This window comes from Chiloscyllium punctatum, chromosome 10 (genome assembly GCF_047496795.1).
Source record: "Chiloscyllium punctatum isolate Juve2018m chromosome 10, sChiPun1.3, whole genome shotgun sequence".
In the NCBI taxonomy this organism is placed as follows: Eukaryota; Metazoa; Chordata; class Chondrichthyes; order Orectolobiformes; family Hemiscylliidae; genus Chiloscyllium; species Chiloscyllium punctatum.
Genome location: NC_092748.1, coordinates 43371987 through 43389763, shown reverse-complemented (window position 1 = coordinate 43389763; position 17777 = coordinate 43371987).

The window sequence follows — 17777 nt, the reverse complement described above, 5'->3', positions numbered from 1 at the left end:
CCCTATAAACAGCTCCAAGCTGTAGAATCACATCTGCAACAGCCCTATCATCTACTCCACCACAGCGTTGGTCGCAGAATATGCACCAACTTGATGAAGACACTGGCTGAGTGACAAATACATTACACCCAAAAAGGGAGTGCCTGCCATGCTCTGACCCCCTTCCCGCCCAACACCCACATCAACCATCCCACATTCCATTACTTTCATAGTAATATATACTATAGGAGCAGGTGTAGACCATTTGGCCCTTCAAGCCTGCTAGGTGCGACAATGGCCAAATGTTATTACTGCTGCTCCCAGCCAATGTTCTGAGGATCCAGGTTCAAATCCTGCCACAGCAGATAGTATAGTTTGAATTCGATAAAAATATCTGGAATTAAGAGCTTCGTGATGACCATCAATCCATCGTCGATTGTCGGAAAAATCTATCTGGTTCATTCATGTCCTTCAGAGAAGGAAATTGCCTGGTCTGGCCTACATGTGACTCCAGACCCACAGCAAAGTGGTTGTCTCTTAACTGTCCTCTGAGCAATTAGGGATGGGCTAGCCAGTGACACACTCATCTGTGAATGAATTTAAAAATAAACATCAATCTTCACCTCTACATGTCACATGATGCAATAATGTCCCCTCATCACACAGCACCCTTGGAAATTCAAGAGATGTTGTCACGTTTCGCCCAGTATTCATCTCCTCTTAGGTTATTGACTCTAACTCTTGCATCACTGAGGTGACAATGCTGTTTTGTCAGAACCAATGGCACAGTGCAATTTTCCAACAATGGACACATATCCACATTCACTCTGTCTGCATTGTATATGTATAAAAAAAATTGCAAATGAAATGTAGCCCCTTCAAAGTGACACTAATTCCACCCACCCTGGGCATTGACTGAATCAACTGTCAGCTGCTTTGTGCCTCTAGAAAATAGCAAGTGATGTCAGGGAACACAACTCATGATGTACCCTTCAGCACCAGCTACTCCCCTACCTCTCCTCAGAGCCTCCATCTCCCCTTTTACCTTGCATTACCCCAACAGCTCATTTCCACCCATTCCCCTCGATTTGGAGACACATCACATTGAATTTCTCCTCCAAAAGTCCTACCTGCCCTAAAATTAGACCATAATGATGCATACCCTGCTCCTCTGAGTTTCCCCTGTAAATACCAAGTTGGTCTCTGACTGACAATACTCAGTTTCTCTGACTGCTGCTGCTGGCCATACTGGACTGATCACCGCCCCTAGTTTCCAGACTGAATTTGGAGAGATCCTCTGATGGTGAGCATCCTAAGTAATAACCGACTGTGGATTATGTGTAAGCTGTGTCCCTGACAGATGGTATCAGAATCCTCTGATTGACAGCACCACCCTCTCCCCAACCAACTGTGCTGAGGACTAAACCTCTCCAACATTCCCTCAAGACTGCCTGACTGAACACGTGGCTGCCATTCTAATGTTCACACACAGCACTTAATATCAGCACGCCGTTTGCAGCACAGACCTCTGGTTCTGGACATTGCTGCTGCGTTCCATACGGCCGGTAAGAGATTTACTGGGAATGTCAGCTCCCTCCCTGTTTCTGACATGGATAGTTAAGAGAATAGATGTGCAATGTTTCCTGATGAAGGGCTTTTGCCCAAAACGTCGATTTTCCTGCTCCTCGGATGCTGCCTGACCTGCTGTACTTTTCCAGCACCACTCTGATCTAAACTCTGGTTTCCAGCATCTGCAGTCCTCACTTTTGCCTAGATGTGCAACGTGTTTGCTGTGCAGGAAGCTGTAGGTTATCCCCACAGCCCCAAACAGATGCCTGAAGAGTAGCAGTCTGGCTATGCCAAAGAGCATATCAGTAGGACAATACTGATAGTCTTTGACTGTGCCTGAAGTACCAACATGTGAGCAGGCAGGGCTCAACAAAGTGAAGGATGGTGTGGAATCTTGAGCTCACAGGTAGGTGCTTTATGAGTGAGCACAGTCCAGGCACTGCTGTAGCCCTACAATGCACATCTTAGTGGCCAGCAAGTGGATTAGAAAGGAGTCCTGATGGTCGTGAGGAGTTGGCAAATGACAGATGCCAATATTTGGTGCTGAGCAACATGGGGTCTCCTTGTAAACAGCATCTTGCCTCACCAGAAATGCGTCTTGCCCCTTGGCAGAAGCCCTTCACCGTGATCCTGATGTCAAATTCAACCTCGCTGGACTTCTTGACTGATTTTACTATAAATCCTGCCATAGGCCATGTTGCTCAGACTCCAATAAGATTTGAAAGGAAACAAAGTGCGAGAGAAACTCAACGGCTCTGACAGCATCTGTGCAAAGAGTTAACACTTAACACGCTATATTTTCATTTGTCATGCAATTGGCAATTTAACAATTTTACATATGTTCAAATGTTGTGCAGAATTGGAAAACTATCATTCAAACATCCTCCAGAAGTATCTCATCAATTCCATGAAACCACATTGCCTGTTGTTGAATTTACACTTCTCTTACAGACTTCAATTGGATGGATATTTTGTCTGTAGCTCCAGAGAAAGTAAACTAAAAGAGAAACTTGTGAATAACAACTTCCGCCAGTGAAGCTGAGATCCTGAGGCCTCAGTTTGGGGTGTCAGAGGTTTACAATGGTTCAGTCCCTGCTTCAGACTATATCCACAAGGGAAATGCGGCCTACACAGGAAATGAACTTTTACAGGGCTGGAGCAGCATTTCTGCACCAAAGTAAAATGAAAGGAAAATTACAGTTCTTTGTTTCTTCAGAGAATATAAACTGCTCAGTACACATTATGCATGTTTGTTTCTCTTGCCATTTCTAGAAAATGTGAAGGTTTACACAGTAATCAGTAAACACAGATTCTGAAGGAAGTGTTGAATGTACTTTTATCAAATAATCCCAGAAAAATCTTCCATTTTAGTCTGGTGGTGAATAGTGCTCTCATTGCTACTTCTCAAACAGCTTTCTCCACAAACTGAGTAAAGTTGGTTTAATCATATCAGACCTTGTACAGCTGAGAAATGGTGATTTCATTAATGCAAAAATTGGAAAGGGTATATTTGTGTACTTTAGAGGAATGTGAACACAGTTCTTAAAAAATACAGATCAACATCAACAAAATTTTAGGAATGATGAATGTTGTGAAATAAATGCTTTTTAGCTTTGCGAAGAGTCTTCTAAAACCAATTCTGCTATCTGATGCTTCCTCCAGGATATTAAACATTATTATTGTATTTTTACAGCACATCTGCAAAAAGGAATGGATGCTAATGAATCCTGCTTGGATTGTAAATATATCACAGGCAGAAATGTTGACAAAAGGGATCATTTAGGAAAGTTGCACTCTGAACAGTAAATTCACTGGGCCAGAGTGCAGAATTATTGCAGAATTATCTCTGACCCATGTGTGCTTTCTTCAAATGAGTTCTTGATGTTCAGGGCAGGCGTAGCCTTGCAAAATTATTCTTATACAATGTCTGTGATTGAGGTCAACATGTTGGTGGAATTAACCATCATTCTGGGGCCTCCAATCCTGGCCATTAATAACCAACCCATCCATCCCCATTATCAATAGTCCAAGAAGCACAATAGTACAATATCAGTGAGCTAATATCAATGTAAGTTTGACTCTCTCCAGGAGATAAAGGCTTTACAAAAGGCATGGAGAGGGGTGCTAACCAGACCTACAACATTAGGATGTACATAAGAACATTAAGGAAAACTGCAGGGTAACAGTGATAACGTTGGGATAATAACCCAGAACCCCAAGCTCATGTTCTGTGGTCATCAATCCCACTGAGGCACGTAATGCAATTTGAATTTGACTTTTAACATGTTGGAATAAAGAAAAGCTAGCATAATAGATCACAAAAATATTGCCAGTTGTTGTAGAAACCTATCTGGTTTACTAATGCCATATCTTTAGGGAAGGAAACTGCCATTCTTATCTTGTCTGGACTACCTGTAATTTCAGATCCACAGCAATGTGGTTGACGTACAACCATGCATTGAGTAATAAGGGATAGGCAATAAATGCTGGCCTAGCAAGGAATGCTGACATCCCATGAATAAATGTTTTAAAAACACATTAGAAGTAAATAGAGTAGGTTTTTAAGTCCTTCAAACCAATTCCACGATACAGTAAGATTATGACCTATCTTTTTTTCATAGAATCCATAGAATCCCTACAGTGTGGAAACAGGCCATTTGGCCCAACAAGTCCACACCAAGCCTCCGAACAGTATCCCACCCAGACCCATTCCCCTACCCTCTTACTCTACATTTAACCTGACTAATGCACACTACTGTACACATCCATGAATGCCATAGGCAATTTAGCATGGCCAATTCACATCACCTACATATCTTTGGAAACCAGAGCACCCAGAGGAAACCCACTGCAACACCATCTTCTCTCACACTCCCTATATTCCTTGACTCCCTAAGTATCCAAACAACTATATCCCTCAGTCTATAATCTATTCAGTTACGCAGTGTCCACTGCCCTCTAAAGGGACTTCCAAACATTTTCAAGTCAAGAGATTTCTCCTCATTTCAGTCCAAAATGAGAAATCCCTTATTCTGAGACTGTGACCATCAATATAAATTAAAAGTATTTTTTCTAATTCATTCATGGTATGAGGCATCACTGGCTGGGCCAGTATTTATTGCTCAACACTAGTTGTCCTCAAGAAGGCAGCGGTGAGCTGCCTTCTTGAATGGCTGACGTCTATTTTCTGGAAGTAGACCCAAAAGATGAGGAGGGAGTTCCACTGAAAGAACAGCAATATATTTCCAACTCAGGATGGCAAGTACCTTGGAAAGAAACTTGCAGGCAGTGATATTCCCATGTACCCTTGTCCTTCAGGATGGTAGTAGTCATGGGTTAGGAAGATGATGTCTCAGGAACTTTGGTGAATTTCTGCAGATCATCAGTACACGCTGCTGCTACTGGGTGTCAATGGTGGAAGAAGTCGATTTTTGTCAATGGGGTGTCAACCAAGCAAGTTGTTTTGCCATAGATGATGTTAAGCTTCTTGAGTATTGCTGGAGCTCCACTCATCCAGGCAAGTGAGGAAGATTGTCACTCCTGACTTCTGCCATGTAGGTGATGGATAATCCCTAACGAGTCAGAGAATGAGTTCTTACTGCAGAATTCCTAGCCTCTGACTTACTGTTGTAGCTCCTGTATTTATAATGCCTGTGCAAACCAGCTACTAGTAAATGGTAACCCTTAGGATGTTGTTAGTGGCTGATTCAGTTATGGTGATGCCATTGAATGTCAAGGGGTGATGGTTAGATTTGCTCCCATTAGAAAGGGTCATTACCTGTCTCTTGCTTGATGTAATCATTACATGGCACTTGTCAGAATGAACATGAATAGTGTTCAGGTCTTGCTGCACTTTGCAATGGACTGCCTCAGTATCTGAGGAGTCATAACCGGTTTTGAACATTGTGCAATTATCAGCAAATATCCCTTTTTCTGACCTTATGTTGGAGGAAGGATTGGTGATGAAGCAGATCTAGGACACTACTCTAAGGAAGACTCTAGATTAGAGTGGTGCTGGAAAAGCACAGCAGTTCAGGCAGCATCCGAGGAGCAGGAAAATCAACGTCTTGGGCAAAAGCCCTTCATCAGGGTTTAACTACTCAAAGGAATTCTTGCAGAAAGGTTGGAGCTGAGATGACTAACCACCAATTACTATAACCATCTTCCTTTTTGCGCTAGGTAAGATTCTAACTAACAGAGAGATATCCCCCTGATTTCCATTGACTCCAACTTTAGGGTTACTAGAGTTCCTTGATTCCACACTTGGTGAAAAAGGCTGCCGCTCTTATTTCCCCTGTGGAATTCAGCTGTTTTATCTGTCTTTGAAAGAGACTGTGTTGCGATCAGTAGCTGAATCGCCCTGGCAGACCTCAAACTAAGTGCCTGTGAGCTGATTATTGCTAAGCAAGTGCTGCTTGATAGCATCATTGATTACAAATTCCATTAATTTATTGATTTTTATGGAGTAGACTGATGTGATGGTAATTATCCTGCTTTTTGTGTACAGGACATATCTAGGCGATTTTGCACAGTCATTTGGATGCCATTGTTGTAACTGTAGTGCAACAGCTTAATTGGGAACACAGCAAGTTCTAGAGCACAAGTCTTCTGTATTATTGCTGAACTTGTCTGGACCCATTGCCTTTGCAGCATTCAGTGCCTCTGGTTGTTTTTGATGTCTCGCGGAGTGAATCAAATCGGGTGAAGCTCCCTGTCATCTGTGACACTGGGAACCTCTGCAGTAGGCTGAAATGGATCACCCACTTCACACGTATGGCTAAAAGCTGTAAGAATGCTTCAGCCTTATCTTTTGCACTGATGTTCGGGGCTCCCCCATCATTGAGGTTAGAGATATTTGTGGAGCCTCACCTTCCAGTAAGTTGTGTAATTGATTGGATGTGTCAGGTCTGCAGAGCTTAGATCTTATCTGATGTCTGTGAAGTTGCTTAGCCCTACAGGGTGGCATGGTGGCACAATGGTTAGCACTGCTGCCTCACAACGCCAGGGACCCAGGTTCGATTCCAGCATCGGGTGACTGTCAGCGTGGAGTTTGCACATTCTCCCTGTGTCTGTTTATATCCTCCAGGGTGCTCTGGTTTCCTCCCAAAATCCAAAGATGTGCACATCAGGTGAATTGGCCATGCTAAATTGTCTGTGGTGTTAGGTGCATTAGTCAGGGATAAATATAGGGTAGGGTGGGTTACTCCTCGGACAGTCAGTGTGGACTTGTTGGGCTGAAGGGCCTGTTTCCATACTGTAGGGAATCTAATCTATCTATCACTTGCTGCTTAGCATGTAAATAATCCTGTTTCCTTAGCTTCACCAGGTTGGCACCTAAGTTTTTGGCATGCTCTCTTGCATTCTCCGTTGGACCAGGGTTAGTCCTTTGGCTTGACAGTAATGGTACAATGGCGAATATGCCAAGCCATGAGGTTACAGTTTGTGTTGGAGTGCTGCATTGTCTCATGTTGCAATATTTGTTTGAAGTCTGTCCCATTTAGCACAGTGACTGCCTCACACAACACGATAAATGGCATCGTCAATGTAAAGAAATGGATCATTGTCTCCACAAGGACTGTTATTCCACCGGTGCAGTCACAGAATGATGCACCTACATCAAGCAGATTGGTGAGGATGAAGTGAAGTGAAATATTTTTTTTCCCTCTTGTTGCTTCCCTCATTACCTTCTGCAGACACAGTCATAGAGTTATAGAGTCATACAGCAGGGAAACAGACCCTTTAGTCAAACTAGTCCACTAACAGCAATGCCCCAGTTGTGAAGCTGCCAAACCTCTCTTGGTGATAAACATTAAAGTTCCTCATCCAGAGTACATTCTGCCCCCTTGCCACCTCAATGCTTCCTGCAAATTAAAAATTAATAAAATAAAAAAACTAAACATTAAACGTTGAAAAAGTAACCAGTAAAAAAACCAAGCATAATGTGTAAAGGAGTAAATGCTACCCCATCAGATCAACAATCTCCATGGAAAAGAATCTGAAAATCAAAATAATCATTCTGCTTTTCACTGTTGGCTGCAATTACAAGAAAACAAGGAATAGAAGCAGGGGCTTGTCCATTCAATACAATCATATCTGCTCTTGGGTTTCAACTCCGCCCACATCTCATATCCTTCAACTTCTTGAGAGCCCAAAAATCTGTCTAAACTAGCCTTAAACAATGGACAATACACAACCCTCTAGAACAGAGAATTCCAAAGATTCACAACACTTTGAAGGAATTTCTCCATATTTCAGCCCAAAAAGATCAGCCCTTGTCCTGAAACTATACCTCCATCTACGGGATGCCCCAACCAATAGAAACAATCATTCCACATCCACCCTGAAAGCTTCAGTGAGATAGCCTCTCATTCTTCTAATTACCAGTGAATATAGACCCAAGTTGCTCAGCCTGTCATTATGCCACCATGGGGTTTGGGAGGGCAGTTTGTATTACAGACTGTAAAATGCTGTGGGATACATGATAGGGTTTCTTTCCAAGTTGGAACCATTATGTATTTTTCTTGGGTCAAAGTTGTGGGACAATTTGGATTGATCTAGACTGAACGCAAGATTCAGACTGAGGTTTCACTGACTCACTAGTACTTAAAGGAACGTGACGCATCTTTCACCATTTGGATGAACAGTTACAGAGCTACAGAGCTACCCACTACATAGTGCCGCGATGCAGCAAGCAGCAGTTTGTACACTTGGTGAAGAGTTCTTAAAGCCAGATGTCTGATTTCAATTAGTAGCGAATGCCAAAACATAACCTTTCACAAAAGGTTGCTAAGCAACAAATATGGGAGACAGTCAAAACTAGCAGCACTTAGAAAAACAAACAGGAAGAAGAAATTTGAAAGCAGGATATGGGGCCCATTCGTATCTGAATTGTGGGATCTGGACAACTAAACACAGATATTCTCAGTTCACGTGGGATGATGCATGCAAAAACTTCAATAAAATCCTTGCTTTTCCAGTATCTAAACATTACAGGCAAAATTCTTTGCTTTTCAATGGTGAATCAAATCAGGTTATTTTATAGCCTTTCAAAAATGGCAAAAACCAAAAAGAACATCTTTCAAAACATTGATAGAAACAACATTTATATTCTGCAAAATGAAAAAAAAATGTTTGTCAGCTCGAGAAGGATTTCTTTTTGGTGACAGTCCTCATTTAACAGTGTGTGTGGCAAACACTCAAGAAACTGAGTGCTGTTTTCCTACTCTTTAAAACATGCTTAAGAACTGGAGAGTTTTAGGTTTGAAGTTTTTTTTCCATAAAAAGATATTTTCATTTGCCTTGGCAGCTTTAGAGATTCTTTTAGGCCAGTCACTGTGCAAAATCACATCAAAAGTTATTAACCTAATGTTATATCAAAAATACTTAAGAGTGTTTTACAGTGCTCTGACACAAATTATTGGGCTTCTTTCCATTCTTGTTTTCAGTCTTAAATGGAATAAGAAAGTAACTGTATTTATTACCTAGTGAACAAAGTGCGTGCATGATGTGCATTCACTGCTCTATGTAGAAAGAATGTCTCATACAATTGGCAGAGTTACAAGATGCATTATAAATGTCAGTAAAACACATCATATTACAGTCTCTTAGTCCTTTACTGCTTTCGACATTGTGTACAAGATATGCAAACGTTCTATGGGGTAGCACATGATGAAAGCTCAAGAATATGCTAAGAAATCATCCACTTGTAGTTGACAAATGAATAACATTTTAATTATTGAGTCATGATGATGTGTTCACAATATTTGGCTGGGAGGTGCATAATGAGAAGTTTGCATCTCCTCTCTCCCTTACGGCTCATTGGCCTGCTAAGTGGAGTTGCACAAAGCACTGCCTCTCACAGGTTAAATACTGTTCAACAGAATGCTTAAGCACTTCAGGGCAATTCAGCTGCATAATGAACCCTGAAACATTAAAGACTAACCGAAAAGTGTGAAAAGAGGTGCTTCAGGATTGCTCCCAATCTGCCACCTATCATGAGAACCAGTCATGTACAGCACTTAGATTCCAAGTGCTGATGGAAGCCTTGATAAACACTAAACCTCAGCACCATGCTATGTTATCACCCTGTCTCAGAGACTGCCGCATTGGTCAGGAGCACTTTTAAATTGCAGATACTTTGTTGGGGTCAGCTGAAGGCACCATACATAGAATGAATTAGAAAATATGTATCGGTCAATGCAATTATTCAAGGGGTACAAAGGCAACTAGGTAGACATATATTGTGTACCAACCAGAGGCTGCTTGATATCTAACAACAGAAAGTTGCACCATGAAAAGGAAGTCCAAACATAGATCATTCATCTTGGAACCAGGTTTCAATGAGGTTCAACTGGACTTTTAAGGTTTTACATTGCTTCATCTGGTCTTTTGGAAGTCCCTTCTGGTCAATGTCCTACCCTCATCATCAGAGAATTGCTCTCAATCCCCCATTTCTTGCAAGGTATCTATTTGCAAGGTATCACCCCACCCAACAACTTGTTAGCTCCAGTAATAAGGAGCACAACATTCTGCAATTATGAGGTACACACTTTCCAAAGTATGCTGCAAGGCCCAACTGGAGCTATTAAACCTCATCTTAAGGAGCTCTATAGTCTGTTCCACTATGTCCACAACACTCACAGCAGTGTTGTGACTCCATTCTATATGAAGAGTATGGCGCTGGAAAAGCACAGCAGGTTAGACAGCATCCACAAAGCAGGAGAATCCACATTTCGGGCAAGGATGAGGTTGCCTGAAATGTGGATTCTCCTGCTCCTTGGATGCTGCCTGACCTGCTGTGCTTTTCCAGCACCACATGCTCGACTCTGATCTCCAGCATCTGAAGTCCTCACTTTCTCCATTCTACATCAGTCTGAGGGTTTTGTATGGAGGAGATAGTCCTTGACTCCCAGCATTCACTCTGTTTATGCCCTGTCATCAGCATATGTACCACCTTTTCTGAGTTACTATCAGTTCTGAAGAAGACCCACTGGACTCAGAACATTAACTCTGCTTTCTTTCCACAGATGCTGTCAGACCTGCTGAGTTTCTCCAGAAATGTTTGTTTTTGTTTCTGATCTTCAGCATCTGCAGTTTATTTTATTTTTGAGAAAAATTGGAATTTTATTTCTCGATTTCAGGAATTAGAATCATCCATTTTCATTGTATATTTTCCAGCATTCACGCCATTGCCCACAATTCTCATGGCAGCAGAAAATTCTGCCCTAATTTGTAAAATACGCATATTATTGTATCCAAAAACAGAATGGGCAGCTCAGTGGCACAGTGGTTAGCACTGCTACCTCATAGCATCAAGGACCCAGGTTCAGTTCCAGCCTTGGGTGACTATCTGAGTGGAGTTTATCTGCTCTCCCTATGTTTGCATGGTTTCACCTGGGTGCTCTGGCTTCCTCCCACAGATGTGGATTGGCCATACTAAATTGCCCAAAGTGTCCAGGTTAGGTGGTTTAGCCATGGTAAATGAACAGTTACAGGGAGAGGTGGGGACTGGATGTGATGCTCTTTAAAGGGTCAGTGCTGGGTCAAATGGCCTCTTTCTGCACTGTAAGCTTTCTATAAGGCTCCAAAGTTTCCCTGTGAAGCTATCCACAACTGTGTCTCTATAATAAAATCCACTTCGCACAGCCATTTTATTTACACAAGCAGATGTTACTTCAAGCTGAATTGCCATACTCTGGGACCAATTTTAAGTGGGCCACATCTACAATTTTAATTGCAAATATTATTACATCAAATTTAGATTGGCAGACTCTGAAACACCACAGGCTACAATCCTGGTGATTGTGCCAGAATGCTGTCTGCCAGTACTCTTCAAACAAACCCCACCAAACCACCCACCATCAGAACCGAATCCCCTGCCTCTGAGGTAAGTGGAAGTATCTCATTGCAGTGAAAACTTGAAGGGCTGCTCACCCCCAAGGATAGAATTTCTCAGTTTCCCCCGTGTCTGCAAACATACAGCAGGCATCTCCTCTGAGAAATTCTTCGCCCCAGCTCCAGGCACAAGGTGAATGTACACAGTTTTAAATTGGTCACACATACTTCAAGGATGCTGTTCCACAATTGAAAATTGTCCTAATTTATCATTTTTGGAATGGGATACAATAACTTTAAATTTCCTCATTGATTGCAAGTTATTAATTTTGTTTCGCATAAATCTGAATATTTTAATTAACGAAATTGTACCAATATAAAATCAGTTTGGTCATGTTGTGTTATGGCTCACAGTCAATATGTAAGAATGTATTTAAGGGTCAGGTTTATGATTTTTTATATCACAGTCTGCAAATGAGTAGTAGTAAACTTAGTGATCTTGGACTAAGCCCCACTCACTTCAACTGGATCCTCAGTTTCCTGACTCACAGGCCACAATCAGTGAAGATTAGGGATAATATTTCATCCTCACTAACACTCAACACTGGAGCCTCCAGGGGTGTGTACTCAGCCCCCTACTGAACTCACTGTATACCCATGACTGTGTCGCCAAATAACATACGAATGCTATTTACAAGTTCGTTGATGACACCATCATAGTTGGTCGAATCTCAGATGGCAACAAAACAGACTACAGACAGGAGGTGGAAGATCTGGAAAAATGGTGCACTGAGAACAACCTAGCTCTCAATGCCAGCAAAACCAAGGAACTCATTATTGATTTTCAGTAGGATGTAACTCATGTCCTCTTAAACATTAACAGCATAGAGGTGGAACGAGTGGAGAGCATCAAGCTCCCAGGAGTAGTCATCCACAACAAACTTTCTTGGACTCTTCATGTGGACGCATTGGTTACAAAGGCTCAACAATGTCTCTCCTTCCTCAGGCAGCTGAGGAAATTTGGCATGATGGCGAATACCCTTGCCAACTTTTATAGGTGTGCCATCGAGAGCATTCTATCTGGATTTATCACTCCCTGGTATGGCAACTGTACCATTCAAGATCAGAGACGGTTACAGAGTGGTGAACTCAGCCCGGACAATCACAAAGGCTAACCTCCCATCTATAGAATCCATCTACCAGGCCCACTGTCAAGGAAAGGCTGCCAGCATTCACAAAGATCCATCCTACCCTGGCAATGTTTTTCTACAAGCCTTACTATCGGGGAGAAGGTACAGGAGCCTGAACACACACACCAGCTGGATTCAAAACAGTTTCTACCCTACCGTTGTTAGAATACTGAATGGACTCACAAACTCTTAGTGTTCACCTGTACCTGCATTTTTGTTTTTGCCGCTGTTTACCTATGCTACTTAACTCTGTGATCTGCCTGTGTTGCTTGCAGAACTAAGCTTTTCACTGTGCCTCAGTACACGTGACAATAAATTCAATTGAATTCAATTCAAATATAATGATCTCAGACTCAATGTTATGCCGGACATATGAAGCATGATATTCTACTGGATGAATGCTCCTCAGTTATAAACAAATAACTTTACATTAATCCAGGAATGTTGTGCCTCAAGAATATAATGTTTGTGCATAATAGCTAGTCATAATAAAAGTGCACTGGATTCTTCAATACAGTGATATTCACACCCAGCTTTTTTATGTGATGGGATGAAACACCTTGATGGAGGCAAACTCATACTGGGGCATATGGATATTAAATGATCATGTGACTTTTACACCAAGTAGGAGAATAGTGGTCATACAGGTACATAAATCACACCCTGAAGATTGTTAAATGTTGTTAAACACATCAGTGTATACATTGAAATTTATGGTATGGCAAACATTTGAAAGTTTTTGTTCCGTCTATAGAAAAGTTGAAATCGGTTGTAACAATCTGAAATTGGCAAAAGTGAGGACTGCAGATGCTGGAAACCAGAGTTTAGATTAGAGTGGTGCTGGAAAAGCACAGCAGGTCAGGCAGCATCTGAGGAGCAGGAAAATTGAATTATTATATTAAGGGAATTGGAGAAAATAGTCGGCATAGTTTCAATGGTGATAATTCAATATGTGGAAAAGACAACATTAATTTATCGGCCACTGCAGTAGGATGAGATTCATTGAGTATTTATTATTAACAGGTTGACCACAATAAAAAAAATCAGTTATTCCTTAAATTACAAATGAAAATGGCAAATATTTCAACATGACAATAATTGAATGTGTGTAGCTTTTGTCTGGTATTCGTCAACATGATACTTAGCACTTAAAATCTGCAGTCCCAAAAGTACTTTCACAAGGGAAACTGCCTGACTGGCCATATCATTTTACCTTTGAAAGCACAGACACTATCGTTTATGGAAGTTTTAGCAGACTAATAGCCAATTGGCACATTCAGTTCAATTTTTGTTTGGATAAATATATTATAATTTTTAAACAAAGTATGATATTCCAAAACAAGCAGGTCAGTAATCCATTCCTTGTTAAATTTTCAGTCGCAAAAATGCTAAGCTCGCTGTTAATTCAGGTTGTGTTGAGAAAAGTATCCCAGGAAGCAAGCAACAGTGAGACTGGCCTTACGAATTAATCAGCATATCAACAATAAGGAGACAGTGCCTAATAGTTTTTACAAATTAATTATTTCATTCACGTACAATCAATAAATAGCATGAAACACTCATAAGTAGCATAAAAGCAATTGGATAGTTGTTTTGACAGAGAAACAACTGTGATAATTGAACATGATTCCTTAATAAATTGGTATTTATTTTAAGATCCAAATGAATGAACTTTTAACAATATCTAGAATTCTTGTGTATACACAATCCTTAATGAAGAACCAATTCAACTTTTAAAAAAGTCAACACTTTAAAGAAAATGTTCATTGAGGTGACAATTTTCAGAATTGGTTAAACTCTGTCTACAGCATCCCACAGAACATGGGAAACCTGGAAGATCCACTGAGTGACTTCTTCAACACACTAGTCAAGTAAAGAGGCAGCAGACCTCAGAATGAGTGAATGTAGAACTGTAAATATACCTATAGGTGTGGAGCAATTGCATCTGAAAGTGCCCCATTTTCCCCATCGTAAAAACCTTCGTATGTTAATTATCTATTCATGAAATTGTTACATTATATATGAAGTTGCAAATTTAGGAAGGAATTTCTCAATAATCTTGTTGCTATTTTTTGTTAGAAACATGCTTTTCAGCAGTGTAATAATGATAGTGGTAAAAGTAAACAAGAGAAAACCACATGACAGCAGTGACAGTACTGTGCAACAAAGAATTCGCAGAGATCTTCAAGTATGATACTGATTCAACTTAAGGCAATGAACAGAGAATTGGCATTTGCAAGTTAATTTGAAAGTGCTGATTTAACTTAAAAAGGGAAGCCTGGGACTACTATAAAATAAAGAACTGTTTCTGGAGAACTGAACCAAACAAAAACTGAAATTGCTAGAGAAACTCAGCAGGTCAAATGGCATCTATGTAGACAAAAAATGGGTTAACATTTTCAGTCCAGTCAACCTTCACCAACATTACAATTAACCATTAAAAAGTTATAGAAAGAGTTTCAGCATTGACTGCTTTCTCCAGCTGGACAGGTACAAGATAAGCATGAGAGATAGTCGTATTAGAGGAAAGGTAAGAGTTTAACCAACTAGGTGAGTCCACTATTTTAAATGAACATGCAATAATTTAAAATAAGCGTGCTTGCAATGCCATGAAAATAATGTAATGTGAATGCCAAACATTCACTGGATAATATCTGAAAGGACTAATTGTTATTAATGTACTTAGTTTTAACATTCGCACCAACAATAAATCATTTCCCCATTCTGCTATTATTAAAGCTTCAATGGTCAATTATATTCATCTGTAAAGAGAAAAATGTAATCTTTTCCTGTTTCCATGGTAACTTTTCATAGTAATCACTTATCATTGTTTGTTAGCTAGATTGCATTAAAAAGTCACTCCTTTGCAAAAGTAATCCATCACATGAAGTGCACACAAATGTTTTGAATGTGCAACAGACCATAACAAAGTACAAGTAGTGTTTTTTAAGCAGTTTTCATCACACTGATACTTAAAAGAAACCAAATCCAGCATCTCATTTATAAATGAAAAGGTTGCTTTTGCTCTTTTTCATGTAGGAAAATATTCAAGTTAATTGGCATTCTTTTGGTGTGAGAAGTATCTCCATGGTAGTCCAAAGGCAATGTAACCATCATTTACAGTATAAAGATAAAATATTTGGCCCTACAGATTTAAATTGCACAGGAGAGTTTGTTGCTTTCCTGATTGTGTTAAGAGCCAGTAACCCAAGAAATTTTAAGCACAAACTTCCTAATCTATGTAAAATTACAGCTGTTCACCCAGGTCTCTGATGTTACAGCAATTACTTCAACATATGTTAACGATAGGTTTAAAGTTTATGCTTACACTGACTTCCAGCCAGATTACTACACAACAGTACAATAATGCAGATAAACAGATGTAATGCTAGAGGATTTACTCTGTTTCATACCTAAAGTTGTTATCAAATGTTAATTACCACTATTTTGTATCCTAATTTTACAATAGAAGTTAGGCATTTCTAAAGTTGATAATTGGTCATCATCTAAGCAATAAAAGTTTATATTAATGTAACATCTCGAATACAACTTTAAAAATTCTAAGGTGCTTCACAGGAACACTATAAAACAACATTTGACATGTTCCCAAGTAAGAAGATATTAGGACAGTTGATCAATGTTTTGGTAAAAAGGCATATAATCAGAAGTTTTTCAAAGGAGGAAGACGAAACAGAGATTTGAGGGGATTCAGGGAGGGACTTCGAGATCATATGGCCTTTGCAGGTGAATACGAACATCAGTGATGGAGGGATTATAATCAGAGATGCTCAAGCAGACAGAAATGGAAGAAACCTATGTTTAGTTTTTGGACGATTACCTTAATATCAGTCTCCACATGCCAGATAGGAGGAGGCAAGGCATAATTAATTGTAGGACTACAGAGTTGCAGAGTTCAAGGAGGAAAAAAAATGTACATGGTTCCATTTAATAGCTAATGGAACCAAGCACATACAGCTGCATAACAGGGAGTAAGGTTGGAAAAGGATGATGTTGTCAACTGTATCAAATGCTGCATTCAATTCAACGAGGATGAGGTGGGAATAATTTAGTTTTGTCACAGTGATTGGATCAAAAACCTGGGACAGACACATGAGGAGCTTCTCTATGCAACATATTGAGGCTTATTTCACAGTGCTTTGGAATTAAAACAGATAAACAGATAACACTGCTTCTGAAGGAAAATTGATTATCTGTCATACTTTTGAGAGTCTAGATACAAAGCTAAATGATATAGAAATGAAAAGAGCTGGAGCAATTCAACAGGTCTGGGCAGTATCTGCAGAGACAGAAACAGAGTTAACATCTTGAGTCCAATGTGACTTCTTTGGAACCTGTTCATTCTGTCCCTCTCTTCAGAGGTGCTGCCAGACATGTTGAGTTCCTCCACTGCTCCCAGTTCATATCGCCAACGTCCTCAGTATTTTCCCTTTATTTGAGAAGTTAAATGATATGAATGCTCCAGGTGAGGTTAATGCTTCAGGTGAGAAAAACTGAAACTTCTAAGGACTAAAATGATGAACATTTATGTAACTTACCCTAAAACTAGAGATTAGTCGCCCATATGATAGGTTAAGACAACTTTAGATAATGTAAGATCACAAATACTTTTACAGTGACATTCACATCATTAACAAACCAGTAAGAAACTGTAATATTGTATTTCATGACAAAACATATGCTCCAAATATCAAATTAAGAGGCACAAAAAATTGCACACTGTTTTCTCCTGCTTTAAACAATTTTGAAAATATATATTAACCATATTTGCTAGATCTTTATCATCACTGGGGATTTCTGGAAGCTGGCCGTTTCACACTATTACTGTGTTGTAGCAGCATGTGTAGTGTTCACCAGTGATACATCGCTGCTGTCAAACCAAAAAAACATTCTGCCTATCACACAAATAAGTAGTATAGGTTCGAATCTTATCATGAGGTCTGAGTATTGTGTGCGATGGTGAGATTTGTGACAGAATCATAAGAGAACTCAGATGATGCCAAACTTGACATTAGGAGTATCTCAGTCCATCCTTTACGCTTTTCACAAGTACTACAATAAGTTCCTCGCTAGGCAGCAACACATTGCCAATTCAAGGGAATAGTTGCTTGCTAAATGTTTTGTTAATGGCTAACTCTCCTCATTAATGATCAGCTCTTTACCTCACCAATCCTGCCAAACAAGCCC